At 39.9% G+C, this 19855-nt stretch overlaps 1 protein-coding gene across 1 annotated transcript in view; it reads left to right on the top strand.

Annotated features, from left to right (window-relative positions):
• The window catches only part of LOC134538369 (uncharacterized), a 408182-nt gene that overhangs the window by 93159 nt on the left and 295168 nt on the right, over positions 1-19855 (top strand). The window lies entirely within an intron of this gene.

The raw sequence follows: 19855 nt of genomic DNA on the forward strand, positions 1-19855 counted from the left end.
CTACAATAATACTAGAGTCAAAACAACATTAAAAATAGAAGGACCATCAACGAAAAGGCAGCACATTTGGAAGCACCATCAACGAAAAGGCAGCACATTTGGAAGCACCGACAACGAAAAGGCAGCACATTTGGAAGCACCGACAACGAAAAGGCAGCACATTTGGAAGCACCGACAACGAAAAGGCAGAACATTTGGAAGCACCGACAACGAAAAGGCAGCACATTTGGAAGCACCGACAACGAAAAGGTAGCACATTTTGAAAGCACCATCGAATAAGGAAGCTCCATCAACAAAAAAAAAAAGGCAAAAAGGAGCACAAGTTACGAGATCTAAGTCAGTTAGAAATCAGAATACAATAAATAAAAACATTAAATTCTTATAATTTAAATTATTTATTTTATTTCTTTACATTATACAAATGCAAGTAAAACAAGCCATTATTGTATGTAGCCAGCTTTCCTCAGTTCCTTGAGTATGAAGGATATTTCTTTGATGCACGAATAGTTTCCTGCACAAAGCGAACCATGTAGAAGTCTTAGTCGGTCAACCAATATGTTTGGATCTTTCCATGATGTGTAATCATTCACTTCTACCACCATCTTCCTTGCACGTTTATAAAAATATTATGATCTCTGGTGTCTTCCGTTTTACCACCAACCTCAGGGTAACTTTCATTTTTGAGATGGTGATCATCAAAAGCTTGATCAGATTTAGTTAATATATCACGTCGTTTCCATCGTTTCGGTCTCAGGACACCGCCACATTCTTCGATCTTGTCTGCTTTAGGTGCTTCATCATAGTCTATGTCTTTGTCAACAGCCTCAGAGTCACTGTAACAATCACCGTAGAAGGAATCGTCTTCACCCAATTTACCGTAATAATTCGATGTTGATGATGTTGAAGTGTCTTCATCGTCTTCATGCTTCCTTTTTAGGAGTCCATCATTTTTACAAAGTAGGAAAGATCTACTTGAATTCGGCTGGAATATATTCTCACTTTTCACGTTAAGGATTCTTCCATTGTCTTCATTTTTCCGTAAATCATCAACCTCCTTCAATTTAAGTTCTTTGTCGAGATCGGAAGAGCCAAGAAAATTATTGTCGTAATGCAGATCACTCTTCCTTAGTCTAGTAGATTCATTGTTGTCCTCTAGCTTGTACGCAGGCTTGGCGTTACAAGTTCTACCATGTCTTTTTTAGGCTCTCTCTCCGCGTAAACGACTTGCTACATCGAACACAACTTATCATATTGCGCAGTGGATTTTTAACACAGTCATTCTTCTCGTGTTGTCTTTTATTCTTTCTCAAGATAAACTCTTTGCTGCAAAACTTACACCTATGTTCTTTCGATACAGCGCCAGATCCCAAATCGGAATTCATATTAGTTACTGAGACTAATGCCAGATACCAATTGAGTGTTTTAAATTAGATCAATTGCTTGAATAGAATATTTTTCATATTTCATCAGCGAGAATTAATATATCTCATGCAAAAGTACTTTATGCATGTAGTTCTGCTTTTCAACAACAGATGTCGCCACATGTTGCTTGCAGGTAAATAATATTTAGTTCTTTAATGCGGGATGCAGGATGCTCACTAACGATCGCAAAAGAAGGATGGCTTCGCTAGACTCCAAGGAGAAGGAAGTCCGTCCTTCCTGTTAGTGCGTCTTAGATTTCTCAGAGATTATTGACTGAGAAATGATATTTTTTTTTAATTTCCACCTGATAAAAATTTGTTTGCAAATTGCATTGTTGAGCAAAGATAGAGTTCTAGTCCAAGCCAGAATCAGTTTTTGAATTTGTTGTGTTTTTTTTTCTTCATTTTTTTAATTCATTTTTTTTCTGTAATTTTATGATAACAAAGAAAACTTGTGGCGGTTTTCTCCGTGTGCTTCCGATTATTCTTGTCAATATTATGGTGGTTTTCTCCGTGTGCTCCTGATTATTCTTGGCAATATTATGGTAGTTTTCTCCGTGTGCTCCTGAATATTCTTGTCAATATTTTGATGGTTTTCTCTGTGTGCTCCTGATTATACTTGACAATATTTTGATGGTTTTCTGCAAGTGCTTCTGGTTACGATGAGCAATTGATCTCTTCATGAAGGATTTTTTATTTATTTAATGAGTCATGTTAATTTATTTAAGGTAATATTTAATTAGTGAATTTCTGCTACTTAATCAACACTTGTAATATTTTTATCAGGTGGAAATTAAAAAAAAATATCATTTCTCAGTCAAATAATAATAATCTCTGAGAAATCTAAGACGCAGTAACAGGAAGGACGGACTTCCTTCTCCTTGGAGTCTAGCGAAGCCATCCTTCTTTTGCGATCGTTAGTGAGCATCCTGCATCCCGCATTAAAGAACTAAATATTATTTACCTGCAAGCAACATGTGGCGACATCTGTTGTTGAAAAGCAGAACTACATGCATAAAGTACTTTTGCATGAAATATATTAATTCTCGCTGATGAAATATGAAAAATATTCTATTCAAGCAATTGATCTAATTTAAAACACTCAATTGGTATCTGGCATTAGTCTCAGTAACTAATATGAATTCCGATTTGGGATCTGGCGCTGTATCGAAAGAACATAGGTGTAAGTTTTGCAGCAAAGAGTTTATCTTGAGAAAGAATAAAAGACAACACGAGAAGAATGACTGTGTTAAAAATCCACTGCGCAATATGATAAGTTGTGTTCGATGTAGCAAGTCGTTTACGCGGAGAGAGAGCCTAAAAAAGACATGGTAGAACTTGTAACGCCAAGCCTGCGTACAAGCAAGAGGACAACGATGAATCTACTAGACTAAGGAAGAGTGATCTGCATTACGACAATAATTTTCTTGGCTCTTCCGATCTCGACAAAGAACTTAAATTGAAGGAGGTTGATGATTTACGGAAAAATGAAACAATGGAAGAATCCTTAATGTGAAAAGTGAGAATATATTCCAGCCGAATTCAAGTAGATCTTTCCTACTTTGTAAAAATGATGGACTCCTAAAAAGGAAGCATGAAGACGATGAAGACACTTGAACATCATCAACATCGAATTATTACGGTAAATTGGGTGAAGACGATTCCTTCTACGGTGATTGTTACAGTGACTCTGAGGCTGTTGACAAAGACATAGACTATGATGAAGCACCTAAACTAGACAAGATCAAAGAATGTGGCGGTGTCCTGAGACCGAAACGATGGAAACGACGTGATATATTAACTAAATCTGATCAAGCTTGTGATGATCACCGTCTCAAAAAAGAAAGTACCCTGAGGTTGGTGGTAAAACGGAAGACACCAGAGATCATAAGAATTAATTATAAACGTGCAAGGAAGATGGTGGTAGAAGAGAATGATTACACATCATGGAAAGATCCAAACATATTGGTTGACCGGCTAAGACTTCTACATGGTTCGCTTTGTGCAGGAAACTATTCGTGCATCAAAGAAATATCCTTCATACTCAAGGAACTGAGGAAAGCTGGCTACATACAGTAATGGCTTGTTTTACTTGCATTTGTATAATGTAAAGAAATAAAATAAATAATTTAAATTATAAGAATTTAATGTTTTTATTTATTGTATTCTGATTTCTAACTAAGACTTAGATCTCGTAACTTGTGCTTCCTTTTTGCCTTTTTTTGTTGTTGATGGAGCTTCCTTATTCGATGGTGCTTTCAAAATGTGATGCCTTTATGATGGTGCATCCAAAATGTGCTGCTTTTTCGTTGTCGGTGCTTCCAAATGTGTTCCCTTTTCGTTGTCGGTTCTTCCAAATGTGCTGCCTTTTCGTTGTCGGTGCTTTCAAATGTGCTGCCTTTTTGTTGTCGGTGCTTCCAAATGTGCTCCCTTTTCGTTGTCGGTGCTTCCAAATGTGCTGCTTTTTCGCTGTCGGTGCTTCCAAATGTGCTGCCTTTTCGTTGTCGGTGCTTCCAAATGTGCTGCCTTTTCGTTGTCGGTGCTTCCAAATGTGCTGCCTTTTCGTTGTCGGTGCTTCCAAATGTGCTGCCTTTTCGTTGTCGGTGCTTCCAATGTGCTGCCTTTTCGTTGATGGTCCTTCTATTTTTAATGTTGTTTTGACTCTAGTATTATTGTAGATGGTTCTTGATTTGACTAGCGTATTATTCCATACGGTGCATGTATATAAGCTAGTCCTAGACAGCAGGACGCTCAGTTTGTTACTGACGTCGGCGGTGTAAGGATCACCTAGTTTGTTTAATCTGGTGCATAAATCGCGTAATTACCTGTTCTTGCGAACTCGATGGCATCTTTACCGACTTTAACGTCGAACTCGGAGGTTGTACCATCGTCTACGGGAACCTTTACGACAGCTACGACGGAGAAGGTGCAGATCCCATTGGCAACGACGACGACATCAACATTGGAGGAGATTTCAACAGATGTGATACCACCATCATCCGAAGTTTCATCATCAGCAATGGATACTTCCACTAATGAAGAGCGTACATTGCGTCAGTGCAAATACTGTGACGCATCATTTACTATCACCTCAAATGCTCGCAGACATGAAAGAAGCAGTTGTTCTAATAATGTTAAAAGAATACAATTTCGGTGTAATAAGTGCAAAAAAACTAATTTCACGTCTTGATAGCTTACATCTTCATTATAAAAAATGCTCCGAGAAAGTTAAGTGCGAGTATAATGAACATGGCTATTGTTTTGACTCTTGTGTTGTACCGGCTGATGAGTCTATATAAGTGAGACCCTGGTGATATGGACTTCAGTCCGTCTCTGGCTGCGGTGATGAACGGATCGGATAGTTAGACTTGTATAACATAATAGATCTGTATCTAGCTATTCTTGAGAACTCGATGGCATCATTACCTGGATCGAAGGTCTACCATCATCAGTGCAGAGCACGATGACAACGACGTCTACAGCTACACCTGCTCTCTCAGCACAGCAGGAGATTTCGACTCGTGCAACATCTTCCGCAGAGCAGACCTCAAAGGCTTCAATAGTTAACATGTCAGCAGTGTTACAATGGTTGTCAACAGTTCCAGTGGCATTGATGAAGGAAGGAGCATCCAGCGGTGTTCCATCACCCGACTTCACGTACTGTGAGAAGATCAAAAACTTGAAATTACGGGATTGTGTAATACACAATTGTAGTAATAACTCTGAACGCATTAAATATCAGTGCAACAGGTGTTTTAGCAGGTTTATACTCTATGGAAGATTAAAACGGCACCTCAGGAATTGTGATAGACTGGATGTACATTCATCGGAATCAAGCTGTAGGCCTATATGTTGTAACAAAACATTAGCAAATATTCAAAGTGCACAACGACACGAAATGTATCACTGTCCTTTTAATGAAGTCGATAATTCGTCTTTGTGTGAAAATTGTGGTGTACCAATATGTCGACCTGATAAACTGAATAGACATTTAAAATCACGTAAAGGACTTAGTCCGTATAGTAAGAAGACTGTTTGAATCGAGAGATCCACGAAACTTTGGTAATTTGTCTGTGTATTTTTTTGTACTTGTAGTTGTGTAGAATTTATGTAACAAAAGTATTTTTTAAAAGAACTTGCGGTGTTTTTATTATCTCAAACCTGCCACTTTAGTGGTACTTTTTTAAAATATTAAAGTTGTTTTGTATCGGCCAGGGATCGAACCAAGGACTTAAGTCGATCTAATCAATCATTATATAGATTACAAATTTATTTAATGAATTTTGAACTTTTTCCTGAATCTATATCATTAAAATTATGCATTTCCAATATGGTGGTCTTGATGTCTGATAGGATGATGGTAGTAGAGGATTTAGAGTCTATTTACGAATGTTGAACATGGTTTATTGAAATTATTTTTTACATAAAATTAAACATTATTGCATCGATCGGGTATCGAACCGAGGACAGGAGCGGATCGAATCAATATGTAAATTAATGAGTGATTTATTTAATGAATTTTGGAACTTTTCCCGAATTTCTAGCTAAATAATTACGGATTTTCTAGATGGTGTCCAAATTTCAAGATGGCGGGTGTCACAGCAATAATTGATTACTGCACTCTAGCGGATAAGAATTAAACTAACATGTCATCAGCGCACTTTCGCCAACGATACAATGATGATGGCTTCCAGCATCGAAGACAAGATGGCGGCGATAATGTCATACTAGGTGACGATATATATGTTTTTGAAAAAAAGTGGTGGGAGTCAGTATGCCAGCAGCCACCGCGGGGGGAAGGATCGGTCGTCATTTTTATTTTTTTGTCCTCACCGAGTTCGAACCGAGGACTCCGTGCTCCGTGTCGTAAATGTTTATTTTTTATTAAATTTTTATTATTTGAATTTTTTTATAAATTTTAAAAATTTTTTCATTAAAATCGGATAATAAATAAAGATTTTAAAGATGGTGGTCGTAACGGAAATTGCAACGGTGACGTCATCATCCAATATGGCGGTCATGGTATCCTTATTCCTAGAAATGGCTTACCGGAGGCTTTAGACATGGATGCTTAAGCCGTTTTTAGGAATTTGGGTTCTTTCTAGGGCAAAACGACTTTTGAGGATTTTCGAAATCCTGATTTTTGAATTGTGGAATTTTTTGAGATTTTTTGGCGGAATTTTTTTCCACATAATTGGAAATTTTGTCGATTTTTGAGGATTTTTGGGCAGATTTTGCCCAATTTTGGCGGATTTTGAGGGTCAAAGGTCAATGTCCTACTTGTCCCGTTACGCTGTGTCCCGTTACGCTCATCCATGATGGCCGCCGTGACGTCACAATCCAATATGGCGGACACTGGCTCAGGCTCCACGCGCCAGCGCGTGCTAGAAGCCCCTATTATATACTACTACCGAAAAAAATCGCGAGTTATTTTCATGGAAGGCTAGAATTAACTCAGTGTTACCTTTATGTAAAGGACTTTGAGTCAATGAGAAATTCTCATAAAAATAACTATCACAAATCTCTCTCTTAAGCAACCAACGAGTGCACTAGTGTGCACAGGATTTGAGTATATTCTATAAGTAATCGAACTACGAATTTTTTCAGTCGCTATTTACTTTCTATCGCCGCACAATTTGTACATGATTTAAGACCTGCAAAAATCACCATATTATTTAGATACAGGATAGGCTTTATATATTTATACTTTTCGATTACGTTTTCATTGGGTCACAAGTAGTATGTAAATGGCGGTCCGGCGCCAGGGTCCAGGGTGAGATGACTGAGGTGCCGACCACCTTCTTGGATTGTGACGTCACGGCGGCCATTTATGACTTAAAAATTCCTCAAACGCCCTCAAAAATGACTCAAAATGACTCAAAATATCCTGTTTTGAGGCAAAATGTCTCGTTTTCTTCCACAAAAATTCGAAAATTAGGATTTAGAAAAACCTCAAAATACTTTTGCCTTAGAAAGAACTCAAAATCCTAGAAGAGGTTTAAGCATCCTTGTCTACAGCCTCCGATAAGCCTCTTTTAGGATTTTGAGTTCTTTCTAAGGCAAAAGTATTTTGAGGTTTTTCGAAATACTAATTTTCGAATTTTTGTGGAAGAAAACGAGACATTTTGCCTCAAAACAGGAATTTTTGAGTCATTTTTAGTCATTTTTGAGGAATTTTGAAGAATTTTTGAGTCAGAAGTGGCCGCCGTGACGTCACAATCCAAGATGGTGGTCGGCACCTCAGTCATCTCACCCTGGACCCTGGCGCCGGACCGCCATTTACATACTACTGTCACAAATAGTTTTTAACGCCCTGGAGACATGAAACCATTAAGAAAATACCATTAGTGGAGCCACGGAATTTTCGCGCATTCATTTAGTCGCAAGCTAGAATGCAAACCTCCACACAGTCGCGCTGTGTTTATGATTGGAACGCAGTTATGTGGACACGCCCCTATACGACCGTGAGCCAACGATGTCCAGCTAGGAGAGAAGTAAGCGAATCAGGTAGTGCCAAATAACAAGGATAAAAATGTTCTCGCTAAGAAATCAACCAATGGGAAAGTAAACATGGGTCGAGCACACCTATAACTTTGAATTATATCCTGAGGCCAGAGGAATCCGCGAAATTTCCGGGACTCTAACCATTAGTCATCGAAGTCAACTTTTCTCTATTCGAAGATCATATATTTTTGAAACTGATCCGAAGGCCAGACAGATATGAATAAATATTTAATTTCGTACAGCAATTTTTCAATGTTGTATTATTCTGTAGGTAAATGGACAGGAGGTAACACATGGCAGCAGCACATCAACGAAAGACATGGACTTGTCCGTGTAAATGTGTTTGGAGTCTAACCTAGTACCAGTAAATAACGCGAATTTTGCAGGACGTGACAATTATACAAGGTAGCCTATGTTCAAAAAAAATATGGCGAATAATTGTATTACTAACAAAGTAATAAGCTTACATCAAGTTGGAACTAATCTCCTTCTAAACACTCTCCTCGGCTAGCGCTGCGCTGCCCCCAATGTTGGTTCCATGGAAGGACCTTCAGCTGCTCCATCGTGGCCCTCTCAGTGTCGGGAATGGTTACAAAACGTTTTCCTTTCAGCACGACACATTTTTCTGGTCTCCTTTTCTCCAACAAAACTGATTGTTAACGCGTTGCTCTAAATCAATTATTAAAGATAATGAAAATTTTGCTCGTTCATTTAGTCTTAAGTTAGAAAGCAAACCTTCACACTCTCGCACTTTGTTCATGATTGGACAGCAGTTATTACGACACGCCCCTCTACGACTGTGAGCCAACGATGCCCAGCTATGAGAGAAATAAGGGAATCAGACTGTGCCAAAATGTTCTCGCTAAGAAATCAAACAATGGGAAAGAAAACATAGGTTGAGCACACTTATGACTTAGAATTCTACCCTGAGGCCAGAAGAATTTTTGGGTGTCTATCCATGATGCGCAACAGACACGGTAAACACGACCTCACTTTTTCGGCTCTGGAAGCCAACTGACAAGTCACAACTTGTGCAAACTGGCCTCTGTCTATTTCAACGGATCAGGATATCGGACTTATTATTAAAATATATATCACACGTCGTGACTAATTATCTACAGGCACCCTGTCATTCCCCGGTTAGTGTATGTATAGATGACCATGGAATATATCCTAGAGTCTACAAACGTGTGAATTTTTCCATTGAATATGAATAGAAACAGGAAAAATTCGCGGTTTCTTTTCTTGACATGCTAAAATGAAAATAATTATGCCTTAGTGCTGCTTCTGCTATCGGTTCACCGTTAATCAGGAGGACTCTTGGTTAGTTAGAGATCTTAAATCAAAGAAGTCATCTTAAGTTACCTAGTTTAGATGACTCACGAGTCAGAAGCCAATGAACAGTTGACGTTTGCTTAACTATGCAGAGGATCGTGGAATATATCCTAGTGGTATTGAACCCGCTAATTTTTTTCAGTCCAAAATATGAAACAGTGACAGCTAGAGACTTGCAAAATTCTCGTTTTTTGGTGCCAGGTTTGACTACACAAACCTGTACGTAATCAGTTCGGAGTCGCTCGTTCATTGGCTTCTGGGTCATGTCACCTACTGCCATGGGAGCTCAGTGTTTCTTTACTTAACGTGTTTACTATTGGCTTTTAGTCTTTCGGAGCATTTATATAACCCGAGAGCCAATGAACAACTGTGTAACTGTGTAGCCTCTAGTCAAATATTAATAACCGAATACCGCACGTATGGCTCAAGGTTGTTTCCGTGCCGGGCAGGATGGACATTCGCCTGGGACCCCGCGCCTTTAGCATGCTGTCATTTAAAACTCTGATCAATACGCATTTCAATTTGTAATATCGTATTAGAAAAGCTTTAAAATATTATATTGCACCCTATAATGACGCGATTTTACCAGAATTTAATCTTAAGGATTCATTAAACTAACCGGAGGATAATTTAGCAGGAAAGCATATATATATTTTTTTAAAGATAAATCGGGCAAAACAATTTTTGAGACTGAAGTTTTAGATTTGCTTAAAAACGTTGTTTTGAAATAGTTTATATAACAATTTTCCGGGGGAGGGCTTGGGGCTATTCCATAAACACCCCCCCCCCCCCCCCAACCCGGGGGTAGCCCACTCTTCATAATATGATGCCCTCGTAAAAGTAATGGACCGGGCCTTGCATAGTCTAAAGGTACGCGCACACTAGGGCGTCGCGGCAAGGACGGACGGACGGACGGTACGGACGGAAATTGTTTCGGACGGTACAGTGTCGCCCGAGCCACTGCAATGGAAAGTGACGAAGAACTTGTAGTTGTTAGTACAATATTAATGGAAGTGGAAGAGAAACGTAAACGGCGAAGAAAGCGTAAATTCTGGATCCATAACATAAACATTCATGATGGAACATATTTCTTCCCAGCAGTTATCTCGCCTAGTAATGTTAAAATATTGTGCATGCCGCATGTTATATAGCTCTTCATAATTTTCAACCAACATTATTAACTTTGAGACATCCATTTCGCACAATGTGTATAACAACTCAAATGGCGGTACCGGCCGTCCTGTCCTGTCCTGCACGTGCGACTGCTAAGAATTGCCGATGACTCATCGGGACGGACGGTACGGCACGCACCGCACTGTCTTTTAATTCCCTCTCGTGAACTTTCTGTCGGACGGCCGAAGCTACCGATCGTCCTTTCCCGGCCGTCTCGCCGTGGTGCGTGCACTTCTATTACTCTACACGTTATACATTTTTGTATTTTTCTGTGACGGCCGTCTGTCCTTGCCGTGACGCCCTAGTGCGCGCGTACCTTAAGCCCACCACTGTATGACTAGCGACCGGTAAATTTATTGGATTCTTTTAACGACAAGATAAATTCTGAACAAGTGTAACGTGTATGTGTTTTTATGTCTTCATTTGGACAACCTACAGTTTGTTTTCATAATTTGAACTAATTATTAACCATAGCAACAAAACTGTTGTTAAGCATTTGTATAATTGAATATAATATATAGAGGGCAAAAGCTAACGAACAAAGGATTGGAAGCTCGAGAAAAACAATGTCGTCAAGTATAGCTTCGCAGGTCATTGAATTCGTGAAATCGTAAGGGAACCATTTCAGCATTTGCTAAAGTGATTTCGTAAAAATCCACATAACACTGATGCCGGTATCTAAACTGTCTTAGTTTAGACCTCTCGGATGCTAATCCGATGTTTTACCATTGTGCCACTTAGCTCGATTTATCTAGTTTATCCTTAGGTCTTAAAACTATGTGATAGAAACAGGTTCCCCCCCCCCCAGGTCGTTAAAAGGTATAAAAAATCGGTTGGCACAATCCAAAGTGGTTTAAGGACCCCACAGTGTTTAGAGCTCCAGAAATAAAAACACGTGATTTGTGAAAACTGTTTCAAGATATTTGAGGGCGGATGAGTATTTATTTTTTATGAGTGTGAGACAATGCGACAGAGATTCTTGAAAGCACTCAAGGGACTTGCATTACGCCTTTGTCTTCATTTCCCCGCCACATGACCGCTCATATCACGACGAGAAGACCGCGCGCCTGGCCGACATCGACTCCAGCGCTGGAGGCAGAGACGGCGCGTCACGCCGCGGTCAGGTCTCCAGCCGACCTCGGCACGCGAGCGTGGGCCAGCGAGGGGTCACGGCGTCGCTGCGAGTCAAGGGGGAATTCCCCGCCCCCTCTCTTCTTCAGTTGTCCACTCCAGCCGACTCGCAGACCAGCGGTGGATACACCAATACCTATTTTGCTTTTGAAAAGGGAGAGGTTAAAAGGAGGGGGAATTAAAAAATAAATTATTAACACATGTATTCAAAAATACTTACTTATATTATTACGTTATTTGAATGGTTCTTGCAATGGGGTAATTTTGGACATACGCCGTTGCTGATTATATTGTACCTAAAAAAAGAAGGGCCAAAATCAGTCTATGCCAAAAAAATTTTTTATAAAAAATGGACATCACACATAATTCCTTGGACGGAATGTGAGAAATAAATAAATAAATACGGGGTGGCTCTTATTGCTACACTACTTCTTCTTTTTTATTTTTTTTTGCGCTGTGAACATCTCTCATTGTCATTGGTCATCAAGTGTAGTTTCAGAGTAAATAAATGAAACACTCCTTTTTGTGAATGTATTTATTTATATATTTTTTAGGATTATCTTAAAATGATGTTTTACGTTTACCAAGTGTAAATAAATATTCACTTCACTTCATATTTGTACTGGTCGAGCAGCAGCGCCCGGCGCTCCAGGCGCCTCACTCGCTCTGCTGGTGAGTGTAAGTCCTGCGCTCCTTTGGCTCGACACGAACCGGCCCGGGCGCTCCAGCCCTGTCCCGCCGCCTCTGGCGCTGAGCACTTCTGTAGTTGCGTGCCATTGCCTCACACGGTTTGTAAACTGTCACCCGCCAAAACTTTTCACTGGATAACTGTTTTTCTGCTTAGCTAACCTTTCGGAGCATCTCAACATCCACACGACGACGCACAATTAACTTGCGTAACCCTTTTCGTTGCGAAGCTATGACTAATTCTTTGGTCGCGCAGAGTGAAATTCGAGGCTCCTTTTCAACCCCCCTCCACTTTTCACTCAATAACGTGGGCGCACGATGGCGTTAGCGCACTAACAAGCAACGTATAGTGGTCTATTTTAAGAAAAAAAAACAATACTTGGAGATACAACCCTTGAGTCACAAGATAAATTAAAATTGTGTGTGACAAAAAAATTTTTCATTGCTAACCCTGGCGGGACCCTAAATGGAAACCTTTTTAAAAACGTTTTTACATTAAAATTATTACAGCACATGTGGTTACAGTGGGCTAAAAACGACGAGACAACACAGTGATAAACAGAATAACCCAACGATGATACTAAACAGATAAAACGGACCACACAACGACAACACAGAGACGCACAGGCGAACCCAGCTATGTGACAAAACATAGTCTGGACAACACCACGACCTAACGTTAGGCTTCCTTACACAGCAGTCTTTTTTGTCTGTTATTGAGGTTTATAATGGCATAAGGTGTAATAAGCAATGGCATATTTCCATAACTACATCTTAGAACTACACTATTATCTACACTAGCTTACTGCCATAAGGTCCTACATACAGAAAGAGCCGTAGTTCTCCCACAGGTTTAAATCGCAGGTGTAAAACACACCCTGCTTCACCCAAAATAATATACTGCCTTCACTGATATTTTGCAGACAATTTTCCCCCTTGCGTTCGCCACTTTTTCAGACTACCCTTAAACTGAATGTTTTCGCGGTAAGTCACTAGGGACTAGCAAAATTCGTGTTTCCCCCCTTCCTCCCGCCATTCGGTGACAGGCCAGATTGTGAACCCATGTTTGGTTGGTCGACTCTTACATCACTAGACCTGCAAAATTATTATTATTTGGCGACAGTCTAGAATGCAAATGTGTCTACATTCGAGTGAATCTTGTCATTTGACGACGGTCATCTAAAAATGAAATAAAATCTGAACTAATCATGCGCGACCGAAGATGAAATGTGGAAGAAGTTAGTGAGCACACGACAGCGAATTTATTACTACACTTTCGTAGAGTCTAACATGGTACAAGGAGATAGCGTGATTTATTTGTAGAGCTGCGATTACTGCACGGATTCTTATCGCCCTCAGTTATGCTCAACTTTTATATACGTACATACTCCAGCCACGTTCGTGTGCTCATTGGACGATACCAAGGACAGGGACTTTCCTGTCTTCGGACTGAGCGGCCAATGACTCGGCCTCTCTATATTTTTTTCCTCCTTTTTTTTTTACCCTTTGACAATAATTCAATAAATTAAACAGGAAATATAGCACTCACGAAAGCAAACTTGTGTGTAAATGCACCTAGTCACTTTAATCTGCGTGCGGTATTTTGACTAACGTAAACATGTTAAAAATTGTAATAATTCACAAATAAATTAATACTTAAGAAATCCTTACATTAGTTTGTATAAAGTTGAAAGTGAAAAAGCGCAAATAATTTAAATACAAGATCAAGTAAACCGTCTATATATGAAAAAGTTAAAAAAAATGATTGAAAGAAAAATGTACAAATTTATTAGTTAAAACAGTGTATTAAACCGTACTTAAATATTAAACAAATCTCACAAGTTAAATTATCCAGCCAAAAATTGACGTATATTTTATTTAAAAATAATTTTTTGTTTTTATTTTTCAAGAAGAATAACTGCAGTTTTTTTTAAGCGAAAATTCTAAATATCTCGGTGAAATTGTTTTATGAATAATTAGAGGAATAGGTAAATTTATGTTCTGTCTATGCCGTGTAGGATACATACTCGTTATGCATCCCTAATGTAAATCTTGTAATATCGAATGTTTATATCAGTGTTTCTCCCAGTTCATTACCGTCTCAGCACATTACAGGACGTGCCGAGAGAACTCTGGTCCAATCATCAACGGAAAGCAGCTGTACATGTGTTTAAAGTATACTTTGCTGCCGATTAAATAATTTTCCTAGTTCTTTGACACGCTATTTAAGATAAGATTAGAAGCACGTAAAGAAATACCTCGACCAAATCGTGGTAATCCAGGACAGAAGGTGATATGGGGCAGCAGTCAATGAATGAGCGATACCGAACTGATAATGTACAGTTTATTGTAGTTCATCTTAGCATCAGAAAATAACGCGAATTTTGAAGGTATTTCTAGATAGGGGCATGTAATTGTCGCGAAAATATTTCGAGACCAGCTGTGTGTTAAACACTGTTGCTTCGTCTGTATTATTGGGCGCCATGAAAATGATAAAAGTGAGGACAATAGTTAAAAGAAAATCACTTCAGTGTCTTTTGAATGAACTCCTTTTTTACTGGGGTACATTAACTGGCTTGGGGCTTAATGTATTTACATCCAATAAGTACTGCATGAAGTATTGCCCTTCATTAACGAGAAAGCACAATGAGCATGCCCTTGTGAACCGTGCTTGCGCTGAGCGTGTCTTTGTGAGCCGCGCTCGAGACAGTCGACACGTGTGGTGACGGTGTCTGGACTGGCTTGACATGTAATATTTAGCTCTGTTGTTACTTCCCTACCCCCAGAACCTCAGGTAATTGTAAATTTAAAACAAATGGCTCATAGGTAAATTTTGAGAAAGCCAGCTTATATGTACTGTTCTTACACGCACCTGGTCACAACATCTTATCGCGAAAATTGCGTGCCCCTAATCACCATCTCTAAATCACCCTCTCATCGCGCAAAGACGTGATTTGTCCGTCATATGTAGACGGAAACATATAGCAACCTATAGCATAATGTGCGCGCGTTTTTAAAATAAGAAGCATTCCCGTAGCGGGCATCAGGATGAATTACTTCAGACACTTCTGCTCAAATACTTCTGTGTATATTGTGCATTCGCTTTAATGAAACCATCTTTACGCTGAAAAATTAAGTTGTGACAACAACAGTGGATTAAAAATACGTTTTAACTTCAAAGCTATAAGTTAAGATATTTATCCATGTAAATATTTTAAAACCATTCCATTTAGATAAACATTGCTTAAAAATATTGAGAAAAAAAACTGTTTAGCGATAGAAGAGTGCATTATAAGAAAAAGTTCCCTTATTGCATTTACGTGCACATATAATTCTGCTACACGCTGTAAACTATACAATAGCTTAATAACACTTGCATTTGAATGAGCTGTTAATGAAAAAACATTTTCTGTACTCTGTATATGTTTATTTGTAAATGGAACAGAAATATTAATGTAAATGTACAGATATTTTTGAATTTGTACATTTGCTCGAAAACGACTATATAATTACAGAATAGTGTTCGCAGTAACACTGGAATTTATGTTTTGTGTTGTCCCAGTACCTCCAATAGTTAAAGTTGTTTGTCAACCGTTCCCCGAATATCTTTCCAGTATTAACTGCGCAAATAATAAGTATGATACAGCAAAATAAATTCAAATAGATGAATTTCATGGTTTAAAAAATACGCTTGAATGAAAAATCAATTAAAATAGAAAATGATGCGCCAATTTTAAAGAAAGAAATTCTTAGTATTATCTCGAAAAACGTAATTCATATATGCAAAAATAACCACAGTTGTACATAGTTTCAATACCTGTCTTATAGTATCACAAACTATTTCTTGGCAACTGGTTTCTAAAGAAATATTTTGTAAAAGTACAGAAAATGTAATTCTGTGTGTGGGTGAGCTGGAAAAAAGGGGGGGGGGGGGGGGGGGAGAGTTGCCAGGAATTTGAATTGCGCTTCCGCTTCGAAGAGTGAAAGGAATTGACATATTGAGTAACGGGAAGTTAGGAGCCGGGGGGGGGGGGGAAGGGTTAATTGCGTTGCTCTATTTTATACTAATAGGTAATAGACATCGCGATACGTCATATAATCGCGTCGCGTAGGAGAGCGAGTTCGAGGGTTTAGCGGCCGCAAGGAACGGAGCGAACTGCGCGCAGTGGGTTATGTACCCGCCAGTCGCTGATTGCCGTCGTTGTTCGCACCTGGGTACACAGTGCTGGGTCGTGTGTACGGTGTACAGCCGGCGGAGATCCGCGAAGTCCTATGGAGCTGTTGATGCCAGGCATCGAGAACCGCCTCAGGGGCTTGTGTGTACCCGCGGGCCTGAGTCACAGAACAGGCAGCATGTGTTGTTCGCAGACTGGCTTAGAAACCACGGGATCTCCGATATTACGTCGCATTCAGGCTTATCTGTTTCGTAGGGGATGTATTTTTCGCGAAAATATTTCGAGATTGGCTGAGGGTTGAGACACTGTACCATAGCCTGTTTTCCGTGATTGTTTGAGTTTCTTTCAGTCACATGTCTAGTGTTGGTACACGAATCAGCAATCCGGGGTGGAAGCGTCCTGAATGGCTCGGCCAAATAGGGCGATTGCTTTTCTGGCAGACGACCACCAATTCCAAGGAAGAAACAGCTGGCACGGGTATACCTTGTTGCAGTCCAGTGAGCGTTCAGATTTTTTTTCTCTCTAAAAATACTTGCTCTACTGATTGGTTGGTTGCAGAAGATTAATTTCAGGCTTATCTGAGCACATGTTAATCACTGATCGTAAACCTGAGATGAAAGCATTCACACACACATTTTAGTTTAGATGGGCCTACACTCCAGTTTGGGTAGTATTTATTGTATTAGAAAGAAGTTCTTCGACACAAGAAAAAAAGATTTACTTGAAATAGGCGGTTGCTGAGATTGATTTATATTCTTTAATGTAAATAAGAATCAGCTGTACATGACAAAAAAATTTATATTTAAAAAAATGTTACTTTTTCGACACATGCCTTCAAGTTACTAGGCCCGTGAGAATGCTATTTGGAACGTCTGGCGAAAGGATATTGAAATGTGTTCTTTTAGGCGTGAACTCCATATGTAGTGCGCTCTAAACTACAGTCACTTCTTTAGATTGTCACAAAAATATGGAAGGAGGATTGCTGGATACCAGGCAAGAACAACCCACTTTTACATCCGTAAGGGCCCCGCCTACCCGGGCACACACACGGTGTGTAAAGCTTCAGGTAAAACAACGCGATTCCTAAACTACTCAAGATATCCGAGTGGAGTCTGTTTACGAAAATCATTTATGAATTCGCTGAGGGAAGGAAAGTACTTTTGTTTTCGGATTAAGATTTTCAACTGTATTTTTCAGAAGAGTTAAAATGGCTAAATTACGTCCTTTCAGAGTAATTTTTAGGTGTAAAACAACCGGTACAGATTCTTGAAAGCTCTAAGGGGCTTGCATTACACATTTACCTTCATTTCTATGCCATATAATGTTATGGTCACCGCTCAAATTTCACAGTTGTCCTATGGACGACGAGAAGACCGCGCGCCAGTTCACAGCCTTGCGCTTAGAGGCGACACCACGCTAGAAGCACCAGCAATGCCACATCGTACATCGTTCCAGCACGACAGAGTTAATACCGTAGGGTCACATTACCACGACAACATTAACATAACGAACTCTAATATGGCTGTCGGCAAATCATTTCAAGTCAAATGCGACCATAAAATGCAGTGTATAATGCGCCAAACGTAGTGTAGGTCTATTCTATAGGAATATTTTATTTTCTGTTGAGAGCTGAAGTGCACAACAAAATAACATTTAGTCGTCTATTGCACAAAGTAATATTAAATGTTTTTTTAGATACAAGCAAGCTAGCTACAGATATGTTGATAAGGGACAGATAATTATGCTGTTAACTATGCTAAAAACTATAACAATTAACGTTCTGAACGATTTAAGTCACACTACAAATGCAAAATTGTACCCAAACGTAAAAAAGAAAAAAAAACATGTAGATTTACCAAGTAGGTAAATATTTGTGAAGTTTAGTTTTGTAAGGTTTCCGTTTTGCTTTCCGTCGATTAGAATCTACTTCTTGCGAACCGTCGGGGCGCGCGTTTGTCGTGTTGACGTCACTGTGACCTTGTACGTAATTGCCATTTGGCTATGAGCCTATGAGTGTGTCGTGTCCCTCGTGGCATTGGGTCTCCGGCTTCATGGGCCGCTTAGATGCACAGCTCGGCCTTCCGTTTCCGATTGGGCTGACGTGTGTGGGGTTTTCATTCAGTTTACAGGACGTGCGAAGAAATACATCGCAGCAATGTGGCCTGACAGTCCTAGCTGCAGGTGTGTGGGGAAATGCCAGGACAGGTGGAACTGTCTCAGTTCGGCCTGTAGGTCCTATCGGAGGGCCACATAGGGTCCCTGACAACCACACTTCTTGTCGACCTGCCAATCAGAAATTTCAGTTTGTTCTCTTAGTTCATTGCTTTTCTTCTACTAGGCATAACGTATTTTGGTATCTGTAATCGTGTAGGCGTGGAGTATCATCTCTATTCCTTTTTTTTTTGTTTTCATTGAAAAATCTATCTGTAAAAGAATTTAATTTATAAATAAATCTGTTAAACGTATTTATTTTTACTCAGTTAGAAAACCTTTAACGTGCTCTATTTAGATTTTCTGTTTCAAAATAATGCAAGGGTCATTCATTGGTGGTAATCGCCCGCGAACTTAATGATTGGTACCTTATCTCAAAATAGTATTTGACGAAGATGCGTGTTGAAGACTCGCGACCTTCAAGAATTATTTTTACCATGAAAAAAAAAATATATATGTTGTTAGGAAATCACATCCGGAAAAACTGGTTCTTCCCTCGCGCGTTTTCCAGAGAAATCCGAATACGGCTGTTTTATGAGGGGGGGGGGGGGGGGCGCTTGCTCGGATGATGGAGAGTCTTGGGGTGGAGGGGGGGGGAAGATGGGCACTCGTGTCGCGTGGGTGGTGGGACTTCCATAGCAGGGGCCGTCCACACACACAGCTCGCGCACTCCGCTTCGTGTCGGGGGAAGGACCGGCTCTTGAGTAATTATCTCGAGGGAAACTGGTTCTTCCCGTAATGGCCCGTTTCTGCCTTCGAATGCTAATCGGCGTGTCTCTCTCTCTCTCTCTTTCTCCGCCGGGACGGGCCCGAAGCACGCACAACACGACCGGCCGGCTTCTGACCCCTGCTTTCAAGGCCAGCTGTATTTTTTTTTTATATTCCTTCTTGCGGCCTTTCTGCCCGTCCGCTCTTCTTGGGGCGAGATGGTGCGTATCTTCCTGCAGCAAGCGAATGCCGTTTGGCTGGTGTGCCCGTTACTGAATCTACTGAAGTGAAACTTGTTTTCAGTCCCTGCACTGGAAATTTTCTCTATTAATGAAACGAGAATATTCGTGTGGATTTGTACATTTACATGAAAACAACATTATCAATACAAAATTGTGTTCGCAGCAATACTGGGCTCGGATTCTTACCCGGCCATTTATGTATTCTGTAGTCCCTGTACCTCCCGTAGTAAAAGATATTTTTAAACCGTTCCCTGGATAGCTTTCAAGT

The sequence above is a fragment of the Bacillus rossius genome, chromosome 1 (assembly GCF_032445375.1).
Source record: "Bacillus rossius redtenbacheri isolate Brsri chromosome 1, Brsri_v3, whole genome shotgun sequence".
In the NCBI taxonomy this organism is placed as follows: domain Eukaryota; kingdom Metazoa; phylum Arthropoda; class Insecta; order Phasmatodea; family Bacillidae; genus Bacillus; species Bacillus rossius.